Source organism: Elephas maximus, chromosome 13 (assembly GCF_024166365.1).
Source record: "Elephas maximus indicus isolate mEleMax1 chromosome 13, mEleMax1 primary haplotype, whole genome shotgun sequence".
NCBI lineage: Eukaryota > Metazoa > Chordata > Mammalia > Proboscidea > Elephantidae > Elephas > Elephas maximus.
In genome coordinates this window covers 47,510,174-47,535,223 of record NC_064831.1, presented here as the reverse complement: position 1 = coordinate 47,535,223, position 25,050 = coordinate 47,510,174, and the positions used below count along the sequence as shown (strand labels likewise).

The 25,050-nt window shown below is 45.2% G+C and overlaps 1 protein-coding gene across 4 annotated transcripts in view; it reads right to left on the bottom strand.

Moving 5' to 3' along the window:
- CGNL1 (cingulin like 1) overlaps window positions 1–25,050 on the bottom strand; it is a 189,597-nt gene that overhangs the window by 140,365 nt on the left and 24,182 nt on the right. The window contains exon 2 of one of the 4 annotated variants that reach the window (XM_049905310.1): window positions 20,543–20,652. The exons of the other annotated variants lie outside the window; for them this stretch is intronic. The gene's annotated coding sequence lies outside the window, so the exon portion shown is untranslated. The remainder of the gene's footprint in view (window positions 1–20,542; window positions 20,653–25,050) is intronic. 4 annotated transcript variants of the gene reach the window in all.

Here is a 25,050-nt window from a genome sequence, read left to right as displayed (position 1 = left end):
TCCATAGCTGCCAGTTTTTAGGCCCAAACTTCTGGGATCCATTTCCATTCCTCCCCATCATCCTGTCTCCTGTGCCAGTAACACAACAGAAGAGATTCTGGCCATTCTCCTCCACCTAAACCTACTATCAATGTGAGGTCCTCATCTTTGCCCACCGTCCCACAACATGGGGGCCCCTCTTTAGTTTGCAGAAGTAATAATACTCTTATAGGTACCAACACTTTGCTACAGGCTTTTATATTGAACATTAACCTCCTCCAAACTGTAAGGCCCAGAACTAACCTCTGGACATTAACCTAACGTTGAACATTAACACATATACTTCAAACTGGGTGGCTAACTGATGACCACATAGAAAAAAATTGCAAAAAGACAGAAAAGTATTTCAATGTCTTGATTTTCCCTTAGGACTCAATTTACAAAGGTTTTATATTTAAAACCAAATGTAATTTATTTTCTTGGGTAGACCTCCCCCATGGCAACCCTGTGAGTCATAGCAATGAAATCACAACACAAAACCCTAGACAAATTTATCCCATTCTCTTTGGCTCTCCTAAGGGAGGCAGGAAGCAGATATTCCTATCAAGACAGGTGCCAAGCCGTGAAATGAAATGGGCAATAAAATTTTTAAAAATCCAGTACATGAAAGTATCACTACAAAGAAAAGACAAAAAAAAAAAAAAAAACAAGAGGAAAAGGAAGAAACACAGAAGAGAGACAATGAAAGGAAGTCCCTCCCTGGCAGTCAAAGGGTTTTTTTAAAATCACCCATCTACAGAGTGGAGGGCTGCACATTTCCCCGGTGCTCAGGTTCTCTCTGTTACCTACACTAGTGACCACTCACATGACTTCTCTACCTGTACAGGGCCGCAGAGATGGCAGGAAGCACAGGCGACAACCTGTCTCAAATGCTAAAACACACTTAACAATAAAAGAAGAAACACTCAAAACTCACAGTCGGCATCACTGAAAACACTGTACCTAAGGACCTGAGGCCTTTAACTTAGGCCTTTTAACAATCACTCACATCCACGCTGAGCTGTTGTGGTTGCAATGTACCCGCACACATTCATGATCTGACGGGAAACTACAACTGTTGCCAGACAGATGAGCACACAGGTGCCCTTGGAGCTGACCACACTGCAGGGCAGGACTTGAATCCAAGCCTGAGGTCACTCATTTCAATGCTCTCCACTACCCTTCCCCATGTGCTTTTAAAACGAGTCTCTTCTGCTCTAAACAAGACAGGTATACGGGGGGAAGGGATTGCCTCGTTCCCCCTAATAGGTATCCATCTTTCCTGAGAAGCATCGCTCCATCCTTTCCCAAACGTGTCCCACCAGATACCCTCAGAGAATCCTAGGACAGAGGCCTCTCCCTGGAGCTCTCACATCTAAATACACTGCCAAGAACATTGCCTGGACTTGTCTTCCATCCCAGATGCACTGGTGGAAAGGGGGGGTCCCTTGTTGTATAAAGGTAGAGCTGGAATTTGGAGAATTGGTTTAGGAAAGTTCCTCTTAACAGCTCAAGGGGTGCCTACCCTTTTTCTGCATATAATGGGCAGGGGGAAAGCAGCAGAGGGAGAAAAGATGACAAGAATCCTGGCATCCAGTAGCACAGAGCTACCAAACATTTGGTCAAACCAAAGACCCACTACCATCAAATCGATTCCAACTCATAGTGACCCTATGGGACAGAGCAGAACTGCTCCACAGGGTTTCCAAGGAGTGGCTGGTGGATTCAAACTGTAGACCTTTTGATTAGCAGTCGAGCTCTTAACCCCTCACCCCTACATTCTACAGTAACTGGTGCCTTCCATTTCTGAGCCTCTCAGCAGTTCTGCAGAGGAATCGCTTCATTTCCACACTGCTGGCACTTTCCATTTGAAGCTGCTATCGCTCTGTAACTCAATTATCACTCCTTCATTTGTTTCTGAGCTCCCTCTGCTGAGGTCTCCGCTGCCATTCTTTGTCCTTGTGGGTTTAAACATTTTTTCATTCCTTTTCTATTGTTTTAAAGGGATTTTTGAGACGGAGATAAACACAGGTGTTCAATTCATCTGCTTTTAAACTTATCTAGCTTGATAAGGCCAACGATGTTTGTAAAACACCTCAATACTAAAGACAAGTATAGCTCAGGGTCCTGTGCAAGGTGGGGTGTGAATGTGATCTACGTGGTGATAATTTATGGGCCGTGGACAGTTTCCCACATGGCAAAGGGCAGAACTAAACTAGCAGAAAAACTGCATCTTGCGGGAGGGAGAAGGCACAAGCAGAGAGCTGGGAAACAGAAGATATACCTTCCTCAGAGGACATAACATGGCAGCACAGTTTAAATGGAAACATTAAACAAAACCTGTACACCATTGTATAAGATGGCAACTTCCCCACCTCAGATTCAAAAAAGATGATTCTCCAAGAGTGAAACGCTAATTGGATGAAAAACAGAAGAGCTGATTTAGTCACAGAGCAGAAAGGGAGTGATATAGGCTGAACTGTGACCCCCAAAATCATGGGCTGTGAACCTTCACCTTTCTGCCTGTGGATGTAATGTCATTTGGAAATGGGGTTTCTTTGTTATGTTAATGGAGCCATGTCTTTGTAGGGTGTGTCTTCGGCCAATCACTGTCTGAGATATAAATGAGAGTGCACAGGTGGGGAAAGACTGATGACGCATGAAGATGGTTAAGGAACTGAGGAACAGAGCTGAAAAAAGACAAGGACCTTGCCCCAGAGCCAGGAGATAGAGAAAGCCCTCCCCAAAAGCCACTGCCCTGAATTCCGGCCTCCTAAACTGTGAGAAAATAAATTTCTGTTCATCAAAGCCACCCACTTGTATTCCTGTTAGAGCAGCACTAAGTTAACTAAGCCAGGAGAAACCAAATAGAATAGAAAAGGGATTGAGAGCAAGAAAAGGGTAGTAAGAAACAAGGTGAAATGGGGGCAATTATAGGAGAAAGATCTTAACTCAGGGCAACACGTTTGGCTGTAGAAGTCACAGGGACAGGGAATGCCAGCTGGGGTGTTATTTTGGTTGACTACACAGAGTGGCCAAGTTAAAGCCCCACTTAAATCACTCCTTAATAAGCACCACCTCAGAACTGCCTGACCTGAATGCAGGAAGATTCCTTTCCTCCTCAGCAACACCCCCTCCTAGCCGCCCCTCTGGTGTAAAGGCTTCAACCACCAGCTAACACCTGATGTCTCAGACGATGTGACCTGTCACCTGCTGGAGACGGGGCTACCATCACCCCAAAGGCTCAGGTTACCTCCACACCTGCTTTATCTGAATCCAGTGCTGCTGAAGCCCTAAGCCACCCAGCTGAAGACAATGGCTGCCACCCACGGACACAGATCCAACCCAGAGGCCCACCACACACCCAGGCAATATCTCCGTAGACTTTCTGTGCCTCGCCTTCACAGCAGCTGTGTTTTCAGATCTCATGATCTTTTTTATTTTAATTAACATCTATCTCCTCCATCAGACCATAAGATCAATAAGGACGCAGAGACTGTACTGATTTTTGTACACCGTTTTGCCCCCAGCACCCCACAACATGCCTGGCATAATGCAATTATTCACAAACTGAATGAATGAATGCATGAATGAATGAGACTCCTATCCCCAGCAACCTGGGAACCTAGGATTCCCTAGAAGGAAAGGGGGAACATTTCAAATCTGACTACTACAGAGTTTGACCTTGGAACCAGTGTACCCACAGAAATGGTAGTATAGTGATTAGGTGTCTACTGCTAGTCAACAAGCTACCGGCATAATTAATAGTACAGTCATAAATAATCCCTACATCCACTGAGCATTTACCAAGTGCTAAATACCATGCTGTAAGAAACCCTGGTGGCATAATGGTTAAGTGCTACTGCTGCTAACCAAAGTGTTGGCAGTTCGAATCTGCCAGTCGCTCCTTGGAATCTTTATGGGGCAGTTCTGCTCCGTCCTATAGGGTCTCTATGAGTCAGAATCGACTTGATGGCAGTGGGTTTGGTTTTTTTTAAACACCATGCTACACACTTTGTATATGTTATTCAGCAACCCTGCCGGGTAGGTATTACACTGAGTATTGCTTGGACCAGGGGAGAAGACAGAGGAAAGAACATTCATCCAGAGAGGTTCACGTGCACAATGTGCCTAATGGGGGCAGGAACGTGAGGTATGGGGTGGAGAAAACAGGAGAAGATCAGATTGGGAAATTCCGGGTGGACTGGAAGGAAGAGCAGCTGGAATAAGAGAGACCATGTGGAAGGGCTTCCATTGCTGTCTCAGCAAAGGACAGCGGATCCTGAAATGGAGGGGCGCCAGTAAAGACACAGCACGGGTAGGATGGTGGGGGTCACGGAGGGCTAGAAAGTTATCTCTAGGTTAGTGGACAGCTGGATGGATGCCATTAACTGAGAGATTCAAGTTTGAGGTTTCAATGGGATAAACATGCAGAGAGGGAGTGTTCAACAAAGAACTCTGAAGACAGATCTGAAGCCACGGGAGTTGACAAACATTATTCAGGGAAGAAGGGGTGGATGGGAAACAAGAGCAGAGAGTTGACTGCACAGACTATGGAAGGATGGAGAATTAGGGTCTGGATAAGAGTACAGCGAGCTGAGATTACAACTGGATGAAAGACAACACCCCAGGGGTGCTGATTAATGAACTGGGGCCAACTCTGAGGGCAGTCCTGGAAGCTTCCAAGAGTGCTGCTCTCACACTAAATGCTGTTCCTTATGAACTCCAAAGCTGGGGTTGTTTGTGGCAATAACAGCATCCATCAATTATCAACAGCCGACTTTGTGCCTGGCACTGTGCTGAGACATATATACACGCACACATACACACTCATACACACACACATACATACACTCACACACAAACGTTCATACACATACATACACACACTCATACATGCACACTCACAAACACATACATACACTCATACATGCACACACATACATACACTCACACACACTCATACACATACACATACGTTCATACTTGCACATACATACACTCACACTTACACATGCACACTCACACACTCATACATACACAGATACACATTCATACACAAATACACTCATACATATACAAACTCACACAGATACACACTCACACACATATAAACACTCACATACACATACACTCACAAGCACACATACATACACACTCACACACTACATATACACACAATATACAAACACACACACGATCCTCAGATAAAAACAAGAAGTGACTGTTATCATCATCCCTATTCCACAGGCATAAAACAAGATTAGAGAAAATAAGTAATTTGCAAGTTAGATAGCTATTAGCCCATAAGGGTCTCTGCCAGGCTGTCTTAGAACTACACTCCCACACAGAGGGGTGGTGCCCCCGCTACCACAATGATTAGACCAAGGACAGACACCTGCCCCAAACTAAGCCAGTCAGATTCTCTCTTCTGGCACTTAGAATTGGGATTCAGAGACTGCCCCTGCGTATCCCAAGCAACTGAAAATGTACCATCTAAATGTGGGCATTTCAGGTGTCCACACTCCATGTTGTATTCACTTGTTGCTGCTGTAACAAAATACCACAAGCTTAGTGGCTTAGAAGAAGTTTATTCATATAGTTCTGGAGTCAGAAATCAAGGTGTCAGCAGGGCTGCCTTCCTTCTGGAAGCTCTAAGGGAAAAGCCATTTCTCTGCCTTTCCCAGCTCTGATAGGAGGCCTGCTTTCCTTGGCTCACGGCCTCTTCCCCCATCTTCAATCAGCAGTGTGGATCTTCAAGTCTCTCACAATTCTGCTTCCATTGCCACACTTCCTTCTCTGTCTCTGACTCTCCTGCCCCTCTCCTTCCCTTATAAACGACTCTTGTGGTTACTCTGGCTCCACCTGGATAATACAGGACACGCTCCCCACCTCAAGGTTCTTCGTTTAGTCCTGTCTGCAAAGTCTCTTTCGCCATGTGAGGTGGCATGTTCACAGGCTTCGGGACTAGGACGTGGACATCTTTGAGACGCCATTGTTCTGCCTATCACACACACACAAAGAAAAAAAAAACCCACTGCTCTTGAGTCGATTCCGACTCATAGCAACCCTATATGGGACAAAGTAGAACCGCCCCACAGTTTCCAAGGAGCAACTGCCAACCTTCTGGGGAGCAGCCAAGCTCTTAACTGCTGCACCACCACGGCTCCAACCACACCCAAAAGACAGGGAAAGTAAGCTTCTAGAAAAGAAAAAAGATTTAAACGCACAGAGGGAAACAGGGATGTGATGAGACTGCTACCCTTTCAGCTTTCCCAGTTCTGACTTCCTGATCCTTCCCGAGGCCGCTGCCTCCTGCCCTTGGGCTCCACGAGACACCACTCATCTGCTCTGTCAACTGCCCTGAAGATTCTTCCCCATGCCGTTGCCCAAGAACACGCAAACAGTGAGTGGTGGGCTTGTGATTTACACCAACTACTCTCATGCCTCTCGCTGTCCTTAACCACTGGAACCCAAGACACACACACAGTGCATTCTATGAGAGTTAGGAGACAGAGATCAGCAGACTGGAACGATGGGTCAGGTCTAACAGAGGCAATTTTAACAGAGATGATAGAAGGCCCTGCCTTGGGCCTAAGAAACCAACCTTTGACTGCAGATGGGGGAGACATAAAAGCAAACCCTGTTGTTTTTCAAAGGCCTGGAGGACCTCAGTTGACCACCAGTGCAATGTAGTGTGAGGCAGCTGTCAAAGACCACTGTGACGCCTGGAAATGTTACACCCAAATTCAGAATGGCTCTTAGAAGAGTGGGGCAGTTAGCCATACTGGAGGCACACCCCTGAATCCAGAACAGCTCCCCTCAACTATTTCAAAGGTATATCATTGTTACCCAACCTGACAACCTCAGGGGGACGTGCAGGGGTCCTAGGGAAGAAGGGGACCCCAGCCCAGGAGTCACATTAGCCAAATGAACCCTGTGATTGGTGCTGCCAGGCAACCTCCAGACAATTTAAGGAGCCCCCTCAGCTCAAGGCTGACCAGTCTGAGCCTGGTTTAAGAAAAGACTGGCCAGGATGGTTTCGGGGTTGAGAAACAAATAGAAGGCACTTGGCAAACCAGGAGGGGAGCAGAGCTAAGACATCACCCACTGTCATCAAATACCAGAAGGGCTGTCATGTGAAAAGGGGATTAAACTTGTCCTGTGCAGCTCTGAGGGTTACAACAAAAAAACAATGAGCAAACAGGGACACAAATTCCAATTCAATGGAAGGGGGAAAGTTTTCTAAAGATAAAGCAGGCTGTTTCTGGAGGCAATGAGGCTCCCATCAATGGAAGCACGCAAACAGGGTTGGCTGCCCATTCACAGGCAGGTTCCAGAAGGGAATCTGGTGTCAGCCCCTGTACAGGCTCCTTCCAGTTCTCAGAGTCAATGGTCCCTTGTCATACTCAGTAACAATCATCCATTTACATCTACACAGAGAAGGCATCAGATAATCAGACCAAAGATAAGAAACACAAGCCATGGACAGCGAGGGAAGATGGTGCAGAGGGACCACAGGACAAAGAGTCCCTCTCAGGTCTTATCCTGAGTGTTTAATCTGTGCGAACACTGACTAGACAGCAAACCTCCTGACTGCGTGAAGCCCTCCTGCCTGCAGCTGGGACGAGGGTGGTTCTGGCCCACCCACTGACAACCACCTCCTAAGGAACTCCAGCCTGGACCAGAAACGGATGGGGCTCTCAAGACTTACTACGTCATGCACATCATCAACATCAACCTTATTCCAATACAAACTCTCGAAACCACCGTCAGCTGGCTGCCCTCTTGGCAGGGGAAGAAGTCGACCCAAGGCTATTCCAAGGAAACCTGGGAATGTCGTATTAAAAGGCTGTGAACACTAGTGGGGCTTTAAACACTAGTTGGGCAACAGACAGAGAACACAGAAAATATGAGCCTTGACGGCATTTTCCAAGAAGTACTAGATGTTCATGGTTTAAAATATATAACCTGTTAATATGGGAAAAGAGTGGAAAAACAGCACAAATGCTCTCAGGGAAGTATTACAAAATATTAAGGCACTCCAACTCAAACAGTTACTCATATACCAATGTTCACTGCGGCTTAATTCATAACGGCCAAAAGGTGGAAACAACCCAAGTACCCATTAACAGATGAAAGGATAAACAAAATGTAGCATATTCACACAATGCAATATTGTTGTGTGCCGTCGAGTCCATTCCAACTCACAGCAACTCTATGTGACAGAACAGAACTGCTCGTAGTGTTTCCTAGCTGTAATCTGTACAACAGCAGATCGCCATGTCTTTTCTCCCACAGAGCAGCTCATGGGTTTGAACCATCAACCATTCGGTTAGCAGCTGAGTGCTTAACTGTTGCACCACCAGGCTCCTTAATGGAAATTATTCAGCCAAAAAGAGAAATGAAGTTCTGATACATGCTATGACAGAGATGAACCTTGAAAACACTCACCTGTATTTGATCATAATGTGGAGAAGGGACATCAAACCATAACTCCAAGTCCTCCTTTTACATATGAGGTAACACAAAGGAATTGCCCAAAATCATACAGTTAATGACAGCTAGGTCTCTTGGCACACTGGCCAGCTCTTCACCAAACCCACTTCCCCCTCTTCCTGGTGCCTCTCTAGGTCATACCACCACGTGTGGTCATGTGACTGAGTTCTGACCAATAAAACATAAGGGGAAGCAACGCATACCATCTTCAGGCCCTACCCATAAAACCTCCCCACACGATCCCCACGCCTCTCTCCTTCCACAGCTTGATGCAAACACACATGGCAATGTGCCGACGATGACAGCAGCGTCACAAGCTGGAAGGCGCTGGATCCCTATATCACTACTTGGAAAGACCTTCCAGTCAGCAAGGAGCAACATTTTGGACTTTCTGAAAATGAATACTTTCTTTTAGTCATTTTGAGTCATATGTTTTTGCGGTTGTTTATTATAGCAGCTAGTGACACTTTAACTAATACAGCCTCAGAAACCAGATCTCCACTCAGTCTTGGGTTCATAAGAAAGTAAATGCCCAGAAAGAAGTACGCACAAGACATCCAGTGTGGAACAAGCCTCTGATATCAACGTGCCTGAACTTGGATTTTAGCTCCACTTACGAGCTGAGCCATCTGTGAACCATCTGTAAAATGGGGATAAAATAGTGCATCCCTCATAGGGTTTATGTGAATAAACATAAAGCACTAGAAGAGTTCCTGACACAGAGAATGCAATCAATAAATAGCAGCAATTATTATCACTCAGCAAATTGTGAGTCAGACTCTCAATTCCACAGCTCAACGTTTAAGTGGAATGACCATCCAAGGGTGATACAATCTATCTTCCACACAAACTAAGTGGAGGAACTACAAATGATTCAGTGCCTACCAGCGCCGTTCTGGGTGTTTTATCTAGGTTCACATTTAATCCTACACCCTTGTACCACCCACCTGTCAGTGGAGGCTTGTGTGTTGCTGCGATGCTAAAGAGGTCAGAGTGGAGCTCCCAGACTAAGAAGAAAGGCCTGACGGTCTACTTCTGAAAATCAGCAAATGAAAACCCTACGGATCACGACAGTCCAACCTGCAACTGATCGTGAGGATCACCGTGCATGGGATAGCCATGAGTCAGGGGCCAAGTTAAAGATGGCTAACAACAACCACTATCTTGCAAAATGAGAAAATTAAGGGACAAGCAGTTTAAGTAATTTGGATGAGGTTATAAAGCTAGTTAGCAGACAACAAGGTTGGGATCCTGATGAGGTCTGTCCAACTCTGCAGTCCTTGCTTGCCCACTTTACTAGCCCATGCCACCTCCTAAGCATGGTGCTCGCACTGCAAACAACTAAGACAGGATCAGTGAGGCCATCCACAGGCCCTATGTAAAGTTCTCCCAGGGCTGTGTCTAATTCATCCATACACTCTTCTCATCTGCTGGGAATGAACCCAGAATTTCTGAGTCGGAACCCTGAGCCATGTCAGCTAAAATCCCCACTGGGCTGTTGGTTTGTGTCTTTAATCTTCTGAGAGCATGCTCCCAAAATGGAAGGCTTCGTTGCCACCTGTCGAGCACCTACCTGCCAAGGTCCAAACACAAGGAATCCTAAGAGCTAAGGGGCTCCCCAGTGAACCTTCTGTTCATAATTCCCTTCTAGTAGTTTGGTTTTTCAAACCAGAGTTTTCATTGGACTTGTTTCTCTACATTTTTCTCGAAAGAAAGACAACTCCTTGGTTAGACTAAGCTCAGCACCACGCCTACTCTTGCTTTGTAGCTTCCAGTTGTCTAACAGCCTAACAGTCCCAGGCTCTTTTGACCCTTTCTGAATCTGGTGAGTTACCTTGGGAAATGGCATCACCATTGTAGTAGGTCAAACAGTGTCCCCCAAAATTCATGTCCATCCAGAACCTTAGAATGTGACCTTATTTGGAAACAGGATCTTTGAAGATGTAGTTTGATAAGAATTAAGATGAGATACTGCTGGATTAGGGTGTCCTGAGAAGATGAGAAGACATGGGTGCAGAGAAGAAAGCCATGTAGAGAAAGACAGGGGCAGAGATTGGAGTTACGGTGTCACAAGCCAACGAGACACCAGGAGCTAGAAGAGGCAAGGGAGGATTCTTCCCTAGAGCCTCTGGAGGACGTGTGGCCCCCAGAACCACAAGACAACAAATTCTAGTTGTTTGAAGGCCCTCAGTTTGGGGTGATTTGTTGAGGTAGCCCTCCCTGGGGAACGAATACGGCCATCAAACCCGCCTCCTCTCAGTGACCTGCAATAGCACTACACGCACACCAGCCAGACAGTGCTTCTTGTTGACCCTGTCAGCTGCTCTCCCCAGGCCGGCACCATAAGTTGGGCCACACGTGTCTCAAATGGATTTCTGTGACGGCCTCCCAAATTGTTCCTCAGCCTTCAGCCTTGTCTTCCTCCAACCCCTTCTCCACAAGACCAGCGTGGGCTTTTCAAATTTATCCACTACATCTGTACTTCATTCAGCTTGAAAAGTATTCAGGTTTCTTCCTTTGCTTTCAGGATAAATACATTAAACTCCTTAGCAAGGTATATAAGGCCCGGCCACTGACAATCTCTGGCCCCATCTCTTGTGGCCCCGCCTCCGCCACAAAGGCTGTGTGCCTACTCGTGGTCCCTCACAGCTGCCTCACTGCGTCCACGTGCCCGCCTCACTTCCACTCTTCTGGGGCCTTACCTAGCTCGGCCTTCCCCTGACCAGACTTCGAGCCATCTGTTTCTCCTCCCCTACACCTAGTGCTTGGTCTCCCCCTGGGTGGTGCAAACGGTCAAGCACTTGACTACAGCCAAAAGGTTGGCGGCTGGAACCCACCCAGAGGTACCTCTGAAGGCAGGCCTGGCGACCTGCTTCCAAAAGGTCACAGTCTTGAAAACCCTGTGGGGCACAGTTCTGCTCTGACACAGTCAACTCCATGGCAACTACCACCACCACCACCTAGGGCTCACCTCTGCCCAAGCGCTCGCCACAACTGTCCGTTTCGCTCCCCATCACTGACCGTAAGCTTAGTGCTCCATTGAACTCTCGGCCTCCCCCTTACAGACTGTCATTTCCGGGGGTAGGGCCCGTCCGCCCCTACAGTGCTTCCATCCTAGTGATTCTCAGTGAGAGCGCACATGATAGGGGGCTGGATGTCCAAAGGCACCTGTAAGAGCATACCCCTTCACAGGAGGGAACTTCGAGAAGGTCTCCCACAATTCGGATGCTGACTGGTGGAAAAGCCCACTAGTATCCAGAAGTTTAGCTCTGAAATACCGCCGAAACTGATCCGGAGCCTGGAAATCTCATTCCTGAGAAATCTACTCTGTGATTCCAAAAGGAACAAGTGGGCAGTGCACAGCTGGGAAGGCGATGCGCCTCCGGGTGAGGCACTCAGAACAAGGGTCTCTATCAAAGGAAACTATCTCATCTTACGAACGCATGTGCTCATGGTCCTTGGTGTTTTGGGGTGCCAGGGAAACTGAATTGTTTTCCCTTCACCAAAATAAACATAATTGGGTGTGTTCTGTGCTGAGTTACTTATGGGAAATAACTTCTTGGGACAGATTATTTCCCTTCTGAGCACCCACCTGCTGTAGGACTTCAGCAGGACACAGCTTACTTAGGTCACTTAACTCCTCCTGCACATCTCCATGTCCTTTGAAGATCCAAAACAGAGTCATTTTTTAATACTTTCAAATATGAAACAAATGGTCAGATTTCCTTTTTGAACTCAAAAATTTAAACATCATCCAAAGGGGATATTTCATTTTCTGCAGCAAAAAGGCTAAACATTATTCTGATGAGCTTTCTGGTAAGAAATATAATGCACGATAGGCTTATTTTTCACAATTATTTCTTCAAGTGCTTTTCAAGGGTTAAGAATATAAGAAATTCAGAGAACAAAGCAGATGACTTTTTTTCTCATCATATTTACTAAAAACATTAAAAAAATAGACCGCTAAGTACACCAAGTGGGTCACAGCCCCTGTAAATGCTACACTTAGTTCTGAGGGCTGTAATGCAACGTCCTGAACTCCGCCTGTGTGCAGGAAGGCATTCGGGAAGCCCACCCCCCACAAGCAGGGCCAAGTGGCTGGACTTCTGCTGCAATAAATCGGATCCAACAGTTACCACTTCTGCCCCCCATCAGACAACAAGAAGACTCATATAAAAGTGACAGACAACCAACCTTCCACGTAGTCTGTGAATGGGTCAGAACTGAGATAAGTCATAAATTTAAGGCAGTATCAGCTACTTGGAGTTCCTGGTGGTGCAAACAGTTAACACACTCAGCTGCTAACCAAAAGGTTGGAAGTTCGAGTCCATCCAGTGGCACCTAGAAGAAAGGCCTGGTGATCTACTTCTGAAATTGGGCACTAAGAGCCCTATGGAGCACGGTATTACTCGAACACGCATGAGGTCGCCAGGATCAACTGATCAGCTAGCACAGTAAGCACCAGGCTGCTATTTGGTAGGCACCCAATATATTAACAAACAAATGAATGCAAGAAAAGGATCATTCGTCTTTGAAAGTATTCAGACTAGCACTATTGGTAACTTTGGCAAGTAATCCAGTACATAGACTGCTGGCGAAGAATACTGAATATACCATGGACTGCCAAAAGAACGAACAAATCTGTCTTAGAAGAAGTGCGGCCAGAATGCTCCTTAGAGGCAAGGATGGCGAGACTGCATCTTACATACTTTGGACGTGTTGCCAGGAGGGATCAGTCCCTGGAGAAGGACATCATGCTTGGCAGAGTACAGGGTTAGCGGAAAAGAGGAAGACCCTCAACAAGGTGGACTGACACAGGCTACAACAAGCTCAAGCATAGCAACAATTGTAAGGATGGCGCAGGACCAGGCAGTGTTTTGTTCTGTTGTGCATAGGATCGCTATGAGTCGGAACTGACTCGACAGCACCTAACAACAACATAGACTAGTAATGTTCTGGACTTACACAGCACTTTGATGTGAATTTAATTAGTATGCTCTGATGTGTTTAACTTACATGATTAAATACATTTTTGAAATGAGGACCCTCCACCAGCCCAGGCAGGCATCTGGTTTCCATGTACTGACTCCAGGCTTTCAGCTACCACCTTCAGGACCCTGCCTGTCCACCGACCCTGCTCCTTCAGGTTATTCTGCCCCAGGCACCTGGCAGTGATTACGGAACAAACTCCACAGAAAGTCCTGGGCTGCTGCACTAGGCTCCCAGCTGGGCTCCCACATCCAGCCTTGCCAGTGAGCCTCAAGTCAGACCATGTTCCTCTCCTTCTCAGACCCCACAACTGACTTCCTACTTCCATTAGAGTAAAATCCTTAAGTCCTGCAAAGTCCAGCAAACCTGGCCCCTCTCCCCACCCCCACCCACCTCCTCGGGAACACTCTCCCCTCCCTCACTCCCCTCTGGCCACACTGGTCCCTTTTCTGTTCCCAGAGCACATCATGAGCCCTCCTGCCTGGGGCCCCAAATTTAGTCTCTGTCTCTCTCCCCAAAGGCTCTTCCCCTAGGTAGCCATGCCCTCTCCTTCCTTCAGGTTTCAACCTCTTGTTGCTTATCGGAGACTATCCCTGACCATCCCACAGAAAAAAAAATCCTATAAAGCAGCACTCTCCACCCCCACAGGCCCCATCCACCTTATCTGGCCACACTGTCCCTCATGGCTCTTATCACCCACTGATAGGTCTACCGTCTGTGTGCTTACTGGTGCCTCCCCCCAGCTAACGCTTGCCATGATGGGAACTTTGCTCACCGCCATATCGTTAGGGTCTATCACATAGTGCGTACTCAGTAAGTATCTGTACTGAATGAAAAAGTGTACTAAATGGGAGTTGTACCTCCAAAGGGTTAAAAGGTGAACACCATCTAAGAGTTCCCATATCTTCCTAGAGCCCTGGGGAAAGGGTGAGAGTCGGCTGAGGGAGAGGAGCCTAGAGGGAGCACAGAAAGGGTCCTGTGAATGAACCATCATCTCAGGGGTCTCCAGCCCTTCCCCAGAGGAAAGCAGAGTCAGCCCCCTCCACTCCCCACTCACTGCATCCCCCATCACCCTTAAAAGACAGGAAAGAGCTAAGGTTTGTAAATGACAAAGCAAAGAACACAACCTAGAGAGTATCAGAGTAGAAACAGAAAATCTCTCAAATAAGGAGCAGTATCAAATGGCAGCCCAGAGTAAAAGTTAGAGACACAGGAAGATTAAAACACACCAGCCCAAGTGTGAAAGAGAAAAATGACCCACTCCAGAGATGAGGGGCACGATGGCATTAATGTCACCATTGAGGTGGGGAAATGGAATGGTGAAGTCTAAAAAGGAGCCACGATCTTGATAATAATCGATACAAGGGATTTGGTTTGGTTACAGTTTAGAAAGCATCAACACAAAGGTGACTGTACTGATTCACACAGGAAGCCAGTGAGATGGTCAATATAATGATAAGCAGCTCCATCTGATAGGTAAGGAAGCTGAGACTGAGAAAGGCAGACTGATGTCTTGTCCATGGTCACACAGCAACCAAGCAGCAGAGCTGGAACTAGAGGGATCTTGATTCCAAATATCCCCAGCTCTTTCAGACCTCCAACTACAAGAGAACTAGATTCTTAAGCATCCCCTCTAGACAAGATTGACAGGACTTTTTTCATGTTACACTCATGACCATTTATTCAAAAGCAGGATGACACCCCTAAGTGCCTTTGGATATTTACTCTATGCTCTATTTAGAAGAAATTTGGTTTTCTGTCTGTGGTTTTATCTGTCTAAGCCTCTGGTCTTAGACGAAAGCAGAAATGACCAAAGACGAGTCAAACTCGAGCTTTTAAGAAGTTGCCTCAGAGTTCTAAAGAAGGACAGCCAAGTGGAAGGCTGCAGAACAACTGAACAAAACTGCTGCTGACGTGTTTTTATGCAAAAATGCACCCTTAGTAAAAACTTGCTATTAGGGCTTATATATTTCGATACGTTCCTTCCAAATGCCACAACCGTGGCGTTTCATAGAAAGGTGGTTTTGGAAACCCGTGACAGGTTCTGTGAGTTTATTAAAACTGCAAACTTTATTTGAAAATATCTAACATGTTATTTAAAAAAGTAAAAACCTTCAATGTCATTCACCCATGAAGACTTTGTCCCACTTTTGTCACCAGCTGGTAGGTTCAAAACTGAAGAGGGGAAAAAAAGTGATTTGTCCTAGGGTTTCAAGAAGTCCAAAGCTGGGCTGGGCCCTTCCAAGCTCAGCAGGGAGAAGAAAGCCCGAGACAGGCCACTTTCCTGGAAATATCACAGGGCTTCCAGGTCCCTGGACTTCTGGGCACAGTTTGTAAGGGAAGCACACAGCGCTGGACCGCTGTGAGAAAGGGCAGTGGGGAAAGAGGCGTTTCTAACAGTCTAAGTCAACACTTCTAATTGCCCTAGAAGCAGAGATGAGAAGTCGAGGCTGACCACGAAGCACTGGTCAAGGGAGCTTCCCGGGCAGCACACACATCTCAAATTGGGCACAGACCGGTGCTGTGGGATGGCCCGTTCCTTTCCAAGCCTTGGAAGGCGAAGGTAATTGGGCTCTCGGGCTGAGAGAGGAAATCAGAGCCTCCCAGGTTTACTCTAGAGAGAAAACTGATCTGCCTACATCTGTCCCCTCAGAAGGCAGGGCAACCGAGGGATCCAGGGAAGAAGTGAACCCCAGTACAGGCCAGGGTGTCTCTCTAGACAAAGGCACTAAGCGGCACTAGCCACTCTCTCGGGAGGTCTCCTTCTGCACAGCGTCACCTCCACCTATTTAGATTGAGCACTTGCCAGCTTGCCTCTAGCCCGCCAGATGTGGCCTTTCAAGGATTGCGTATTTCTATAATTATTTCCAGGAGAAGCAAACACTCTTGAGCCACCGGGGTTTGCCATGGAAATCGCTTTTCCCACAGAGTGGTGTGGGCCTCACAAGTGGGGTGGGCTGTGCAAACCTCTGGATCCAATGAGCCCTGCCTCCAAATGAACTCTGTGGTATCAGTCAAGAGTTCCTTTACCTCCCAGACTTTGTTTTTTGCTTTTTAATTAACAACAACATTTCTTGAAAGGAACATTACTGTTGATGGACAAAGAGCCTGAAACACACTCTCATTAGCCTATGCTCGCAAAAACAATAACATCACTTTCTTAGTAGCAGTCTTGACCCAAATGCTTCCAGGAAACCAGCATGTTGCCCTGGGGCCCAAAGAGAGGCATTTCAGCCTGGCTGACAAAGGGTAGCATGAGTCAGGGGTAGACTGGTCTGGCCAAGACGACCTCCGTGATTGCCACTGAGGAGGCAGACCCATTGGTCAACAGCTAGCAATCAAGGCCCCTTAACAGTCACTTCCAAAGGCTCCCCAGACATCCAGCTCCTGGCAAGCACTGTGGAAAACACAGCCTCCAAATGATAGCAGAGGACTCCACGGTGGCTTTGTCTGACATCACTGTGGAAAACACAGCCTCCAAATGATAGCAGAGGACTCCATGGTGGCCTCTGACATCACTGGGACCACAAACTCCAAATTCTTGAGTAGACCCAGGAAGGTGCCCACTCCTGGGTTTTCCTCTCATTTCTGAGATAATGCATGCATGCAGTTGGAATGTGAAATGCCTGCTACCCACTGCTTCGTCAAAATATATAAGCCTATAGACCTAAAGGAAACCCCGGTGGCACAGTGGTTAAGTGCTACGGCTGCTAACCAAAGGGTAGGCAGTTCGAATCTGCCAGGTGCTCCTTGGAAACTCTATAGGGCAGTTCTACTCTGTCCTATAGGGACACTATGAGTCGGAATCAACTTGACGGCTCTGGGTTTGATTTTGGTTTGGATAGACCTAAAGATCTGTACAGAGGACTGGGAAATACCCTCCTGGAGGTTGGGACAGGAAAAACAAAAAAGTCCTGTCAGTAACCGAATCTAAGGCAGAAAGGGCAGGTCACAGCAGCTACAGCCTTTGAACTCCCCACCTCAATGCCATTGGGCATAAAATTTGTTCAAATACTTACCACACACCTTCTATGTGTGAGCCACTACACCTTCGAGATGGTGGAGGCACACTGTGAAGCCACGACACAGCAGGCTATCAGTTAAGACAAGTTAGAACATGAGAGACTCAAGTTCCTCCTTTCTTTCTGCTCCACTTACTGAGAACATGGGTGCCATCATAAAGTTACCTCAGGATCCAAGATGGCTGCTGGATTTCAGCCATCACATCCACACTTCAAGTAGTAGGTAGGAGGAAAGGGAAAGCAAAAGGGTTGCACCGCCCCTTTTAAAATACAAGTCAGTCCCTGGAACGTTCCCATAAGCTCCACGCATAACACTTCTACCGTTCACTGACAAGAACTAAAGTACCTGTAACTAGCTGAAAGGGAGGCTGGAAAATACAGTTTTTAGCTTGGCACATAGCTACATCCCTCCAAAATGAAGCTTTTTGTTACGGAGAAAGAAGGAGAAAAGGGATCCTGGACATAAAATTAGCAGTCTTTTATATCCGTAGTATTTTTTTATACATAGTAAGGGAATTTGATGATGAGCCAAGTTGGAGCTCTATTAAGTTTGGCAGAGCTGGTAGCAGAAAAAAGAACAGATATTAAGGGATGAAGGCTCAAGTAATATTATTCTTCGGGAACAATTAAAAACTTGATTAAGTTGAGGGTGTTTTGAACACGCAATAAAACCAATTTTCCAGAACCATCCATCCTGGAATTGAACACATTTCATGAAACAGTAAAGCTGACAAGGAAATTTCTCAGGTATCCTAGCTAGGGCTGTGGCTCCACTGGAATCACTTGGAAGACTTTTAAAAATACAAATCCCTGAGACCTACTCTTGGAAATTCTGATAGGTGGTTCTGGGTTGCGGCCTAAAATTTTTCATTAAAATATAAAAAGCATTTTCTGGATCCACGGAGGCTAGATGAACCCCTGAAACTATTGCCCTGAGGTAATCTTTAAACCTTAAACCAAAAATATCCCCTGAGGTCTTCTTAAAACCAAACAATAGTTCAGGCTTAACTAGTAAAGAATGTCTGCCTTGAGCATCGTGCTCTTTTAAGAACTATCCATATGGGATCAAACTAACAACAGAAACTCCATAGATTAGATAGGAAACTCAGAGGGCACTGAATTGTACATTTATCAATTGTTGAATTGGTATATGTTCTGCTGTGTAAAATAAACTACATTAAAAAAAAAAATCAAACCACATAATTCTTCTGATGGGTAGTCTGGTTTAAAAACAATGATCTCGTTCCAACTTTCATTTCAAATATGAGGAGACAATTTAAAACAGCCAGATAGCTTGTCCAGGGTCCCTGTTAGCTGTTAGGTACAATCAGGACTATAAACTAGGTCTCCTCACTCAAAATCCAGTAATCTGAAATCACCTTTGTGGAATTTGAATCTGGGCCTCCAGGCTCCCAAATGTCACATCGAGACCACCCAACCATCCCATTCAAGTTCTCCAGTTGAAGAGTTTTAGTTCCCAGGCTAGATCCAGTCCCAACTAAATTACACTTACCTGAAAAGAAAACAAACCCATTGCCATCGAGTCAATTCTGACTCACAGCGACCCTAGAGGACAGAGTAGAACAGCCCCCATAGAGGTCCCAAGAAGCAGCTGGTGGATTCTAACTGCCGACCTTTTGGAGAGCAGCCAAGCTTTTTAACCACTGAGCCACCAGGGCCCACCAGCAAACCCTGTAAAACAAACTGTCTGCCAGAATCCCAACCCCTGTGGTAAGACCCAACACTTCCAAATATGTCCCTCTTGGTGCTGGAATGCCACCTCAAGTGGAAGAACAGAAACAGTGATTTTAAAACACACGTGTACGGGCAGTTATTGCTGAAGGGGCACTGAGTTTGCCTGGGGTGATGAAAAATGTGCCAACGGTGATGACGACAGCACAACATGGCGAACGTAATGAGTGTTGCTGAAGCGTACGTGTAAAAACTGGTGCAACGGTCATGTCTTGTTATATGTGTTTCACCATCAGATGCCTTTAAAACTCCGACGACAAGAAAACACACACACAAACTTCTGAAAACAGACAATGGTGACGCTATACAACTTGGTGACTGTAACTAATTTCACTTAATTGTACACTTAAGATAAAACGGCAATTTTTTTGTTATACATACTTGGTTGTATTGTTAGGTGCCATCGAATTGATTCTGGCTCATAAAGACCCCATGTGACAGAGTACAACCGCCCCAGAGGGTTTTGTAGGCTGCAATCTTTATGGAAGCAGATCGCCAGGTTTTTCTCCCAGAGTCACCGGGTGGGTTGCAGTTAGCGTTGACCACTTAACTACTGTGCCACCAGGACTCTTTTATACATAGTTTCCCAAGATAATTTTTAAGTGTATGTGGGCATAAATATGCGTGTATGGTCTCTGTCTATATATCTACTTCCCATTCTCTGAGACCTCTAAGACCTGGGAGAGGGAGAAAAGAGGGACTACACGAGAATAAAGGAAAGAGGCCAGACATGACCTGAAGTTTAGTCAGTGTCTGCACTCCCTTCAAGTGTTGGGAAACTCCCCACCGTGTGTACGTGTCTTGCGGTGAGGCAGTGTCCACCATCAAAAGGCAAGACTGAAAACGCCAAATTCTCATCTCTGCCCCGGCAGATACTGTGTGGGCCTGGGTCCCGAGGGCAGTGTGGCTCCTGGCAGCTGTGGTGTGGGCCCTAGTCCCGAGGGTGGCATGGCCCCTGGCAGCTGCAGTGCAGGCCTGGATCCCAAGGGCGGGGTGGCCCCTGGCAGCTGCAGTGTGGGCCTAGGTTCTGAGTGCAGCGTGGCCCCTGGCAGCTGTGGTGTGGGCCCGGGTCCTGAGCATGGTGTGGTCCCGGGTCCTGAGCATGGTGTGGTCCCTGGCAGCTGCAATGTGGGCCTAGGTCCTGAGGGCAGAGTGACCCCTGGCAGCTGCAGTGTGGGCCTGGGTCCCAGAGCAGCATGGCCCCTGGCAGCATGTCCTACCCAGAGCATTCCTGTAGCATGACCAGGTGTTGTCCTACCTACCTGGTTCCCTTGGTTCCTTTGAAGCCTGGCTCCACCATTCCCAGCAATTCTGCAAGCCTTACAACATCCTCACAGTAAATTCTCCCTGCTTAAATCTACAGGGTTAGTTCCTGTTGATAAAAATGAAGATCTGTGACTGACGTGCTCATGGAAATAGGGAGGGCTCCAGTTTCCCAGAGGTTATCTACTTTAGGCAACCAGGTGAGATGGGAGACAAGGATTTAAGGACCACCCCTGGGCCAGGCTGCCTCACGCTTACAACAGAGGACACAGAGGGCTGTGCTTCCAGTAGAAAACAGAAACGAGGGTCTCTCCTGGCGTCTTCTCTTTCTTCTTTCACTCCTTTCTTTCTCCTGGCCCTCTCTGCCTCTCTTGTTGACAAAAATGAACCCGTTTCTCTTGTTTCTTGCCTCCTACATCCAGGAAATACAAAAGTCTCTCTTTCGACTTCAAGCTGAAACTCAAAAATACCATCTCTGAACATTTCCAACTCCCTCTTTGTGCCCTAGAAGCACCAGGAGACACACAGAAAAGGGCTCTGATAAGGGCGAGGGAGGCAAAAGTGCAAATTGGTACACTTAGGGCAGACAGTCTCAAGGATTTGGGGGTTTTTCCCTTTTTTCTAAATTGTATTTTTTGTTGTTGAGAATACACATAGCAAAACATACACCAATTCTACAGTTTCTACACGTACAATTCAGTGACACTGATTATATTCTTTGAGTTGTGCACCCATTCTCACCCTCCTTTTCTGAGTTGTTCCTCCCTCATTAACATAAACTCACTGCCCCTAAGGTTCCTATCTAATCTTTTGAGCTGCTATTGTCAATTTGATCCCATTTAGATAGTTCTTAAAAGAGCGTAATGCTTAAGGCAGATCTTTTTCAATAGTTAAGCTAAACCACTGTTTGGTTTTAAGATGACTCCAGGGAATATTTTTTATTTTATCTCAGCGCAATAGTTTCAGAGGTTAATCTACCCTCCATGGCTCCAGAAAGTCTAGAGTCCATGAAAATTTGAAATTCTGCTCTGCATGTTCCCCTTTTTGATCAAGATTCTTCTATGGAACCTTCGATCTAAATGTTCAGTAATGGTAGCCGGGCACCATCTAGTTCTAGTCTCATGGCAAAGGAGGCAGTTGTTCATGGAGGCAATTAGCCACACATTTCATATCCCCCTCCTATTCCTGACACTCCTTCTTCCTCTGTTGCTCTAGGTGAATAGAGGCTAATTGTGCCTTGGATGGCTGCCTGCAAGCTTTTAAGACCCCAGGAACTATACAACCAATTAGGAGGTAGAACAGGAGCACTAAACATGTTATTAGGCCAATTAACTGAAATGTACCACGAAACCATGACCCTAAACCTCCAAACCAAGGATACAAATCCCATGAGGTGCTTGGCAACACATAAGCAACCTTAGCAGCTACTTTTTTTTTTTTTTTTGGTCGTTGTTGGTCTGCCAATTCAACTTTTTACAGGTGTACAACTTATTGACAGCAATTAAAATAACTGGCTGTGCAACCATACCCTTAATCAATAAGATTTTCCATCGCCATTAGCTCCCTTTTCCCTTCTCCCTCCTGCCCCTGGCAAACACTAATAAGCTCTGTCCTCTATACCGTCGCCTTTTTTTCTTGTCTTCTATATAAGTGAGGTCATACAGTATTTGCCTTTTTGTGAATGGCTTACTTTGCTCAGCATAGTCTTTCCAGCTCCAATATTGTAGCATTTATCAAGACTTCATTTCTCCTACTGACTGAGTAGTGTGCTATTGTATGTAGGTACCACATTTTGCTTATCAGTTCATCTGCTGATGGACATTTAGGCTGTTTCTACCTTTTGGCTATTGTGCTGAGATGAACATTGGTGTACAAGTCTCTTTTTGGATCTCTGCTTTCAAGTCTTTTGGGTATATACCTAGGAGTGGAATTGCTGAATCATGTGATAGTTCTATTTTAGTTTTTTTTTGAGGAACCACCACACTGCTTTCCACAATGGTTGTATCACAATCTCAAGTTTTAAATGTACACACCATCGGACGTAGCAATTTCGCTCCTAGTAATTAACTGTGAAAAGGAATATTATATAAACATACTCCCAAGTGTGCAAAAACTTACAGATGAGGTATCTATAATAACCCAAATGTCCATTAATAGTGGGTTGGCTGAACTATAATATACCCACAACATGAAATATCTTACAGCTGTTTAAATAGATATATATTTACATACATAGCCATGAAAAGCAATATACATAGTTAAAAATCAAAATAACAGATTTTTAGCTCAAAGCCAAGTACATGCAAATCTCACACACACACACACACACACAGACGTGTGGGCTGCTGCAGAAACAAACATGGTATCAGTTAGAGAAGACAACAGCAGAACCACAGAAAGTAGTCGTCAGAATTAGCAGTCATGAGGATCATGTTTAGGGTAGGGATAAGGAGACTCACTCAGCTAGAACCTCTAAGGACATCGCTACACGACAAGTAAGTCTAATAAGAAAAATCATACATATTCCTCAGTTTTTAGCATTTAGTAATTCAGGGAAATGTGTCCCTACTAAAATTTCAATTAAAAAGCTACATGTTCAGTCCTATCACTTGAGGAAATAAAGTTCAGAAATCAGGAAAATAATATGAAATACCTAACTGCCAACAGGCTCTAAAATTAAGCTATCATGTTGATTTGGGTTGTATTTACTGAATAGAGTTTTATGAATTCCGTTTTGCTGTTGTTGTTGTTTTTTAAAGCACTGGATTAAATATACATAATTCTCAAAATTAATTCCCTCACACCCCCAAAATTAACTTTTACTCATGCGAGCCAAATTTTCCCTGGGACACCAATCCCTAACAGAAAGGCTCTGTACCGCCTGCTCTGAAAACAAAATAAGACTATCCACGGAAGTCATAAAGATGTAGAGGAAATTCAGGAATGTAGCACTAACCATTTATTTTTATTTATTTAGTTTGTCCCACAGAATGTGTCTTGGCAACAAAATTAAGTCCTGGGTCTTCAAGAGATTAAGTATGGCTTCAAAGAACAAAGTTCCAATTTTCAAAAAATAACCATCCAATCTTTCAGCTAATAATGCAAATTTTTCAAACATAGGCTATAATTAGGGTTCCGAGATTAAACTCAATGTTGAACAACAATAAATGTTGGATTTAATACATTCGAAGAAATCACGGGACAACTGTTGCTAAAAATATGAGAGCTATAATTGTTTTTTTATGTGTTCATGTTCAAGTGGGTTAAAACAACAGAGGTGTATGTACCTTTCCAACTGGTCAAACAACCTGCCGGTTTAATTAAACTCAGTTTAAACTATAACGTGAGCCTGGCTTTCCAACACTGTTACTAGTTTTGAAAAGATGTCTTTTTCAAAAAACATGCTGAACATTTCACGGCTGCTATGCTTTCACACAGGCTCTCATCTGAGCTGGAATTGTGAGCAGCAATCACCTTCCAGCACCACAGTGCCCAGTACATGGCAAACCAAAAAACCCGAGAACTGCTACAACCTAAAGCAAAAAGACAACCCGATTAAAAAATGGGCAAAGGACTTGAACAGACATTTCTGCAAAGATATACAAATAGCGAATAAACACATGGAAGATACTCAACAGAGCCATAAAAAACCAAACCAAACCCGTTGCCATGAAGTCGACAGAGGCATTGGTCTTTGGGAAATGCCAGTCAAAACCATGAGATATCACTTCGAATTCTACTTCTACGTATATACCCAAGAGACTTGAGATCAGGATCTCAAAGAGATACATGTACACCAAAGTTCACTGCAACGTTATTCACAATAACCAAAAGATAGAAACAACTCAGATGTTCATCGACACGTGAATGACAAACAAAATGGGATCCACACATACAATGAAATATTATTCAGCCATAAAGAGACTTGAAGTTCTGATACAGGCTACGACATGGATGAACCTTGAAAACACTATGCTGAGTGAAATAAGTCAGACACAAAAGGACAAATGTTGTATGATCCTACTTATGAAATATCTACAATAGACAAATGCACAGAGACAAAGTTTATCAGCAGTTACCAGAGGCTGGGGGAAGTGGGGAAGGGGGTCACTGCTGAAGAGGTGCTGCGTTTAGGTTTGGGGTGACATAAACCTTTGGAATGGACAGTGGTGCTGGCAGCACAACGTGGCGAATGTGATTAACACCACTGAACTGTAACTTGAAAATGGTTTAAAATAGCAAATTTTCTGCTATATGTATCTTACCAGAATGAATTAAAAAAAAAAAAAAAAGACTAAAACTATGTGGGAAAAAAATAAAGAATAAAATGATGATTGAATTTTGTCAGGGTAGAGCTCCTCATTTCTTGTTCTCCATTTTCTGACTTCTGTAAAATGGTTCTATTACTTTTATAATTTAAAAACTAACTTATAAAACATCATATAAATGTATTTTGAAATTTAGTTAATAAAGAAAGAGAAACATCTTAAGGACCCTGTATCTATCT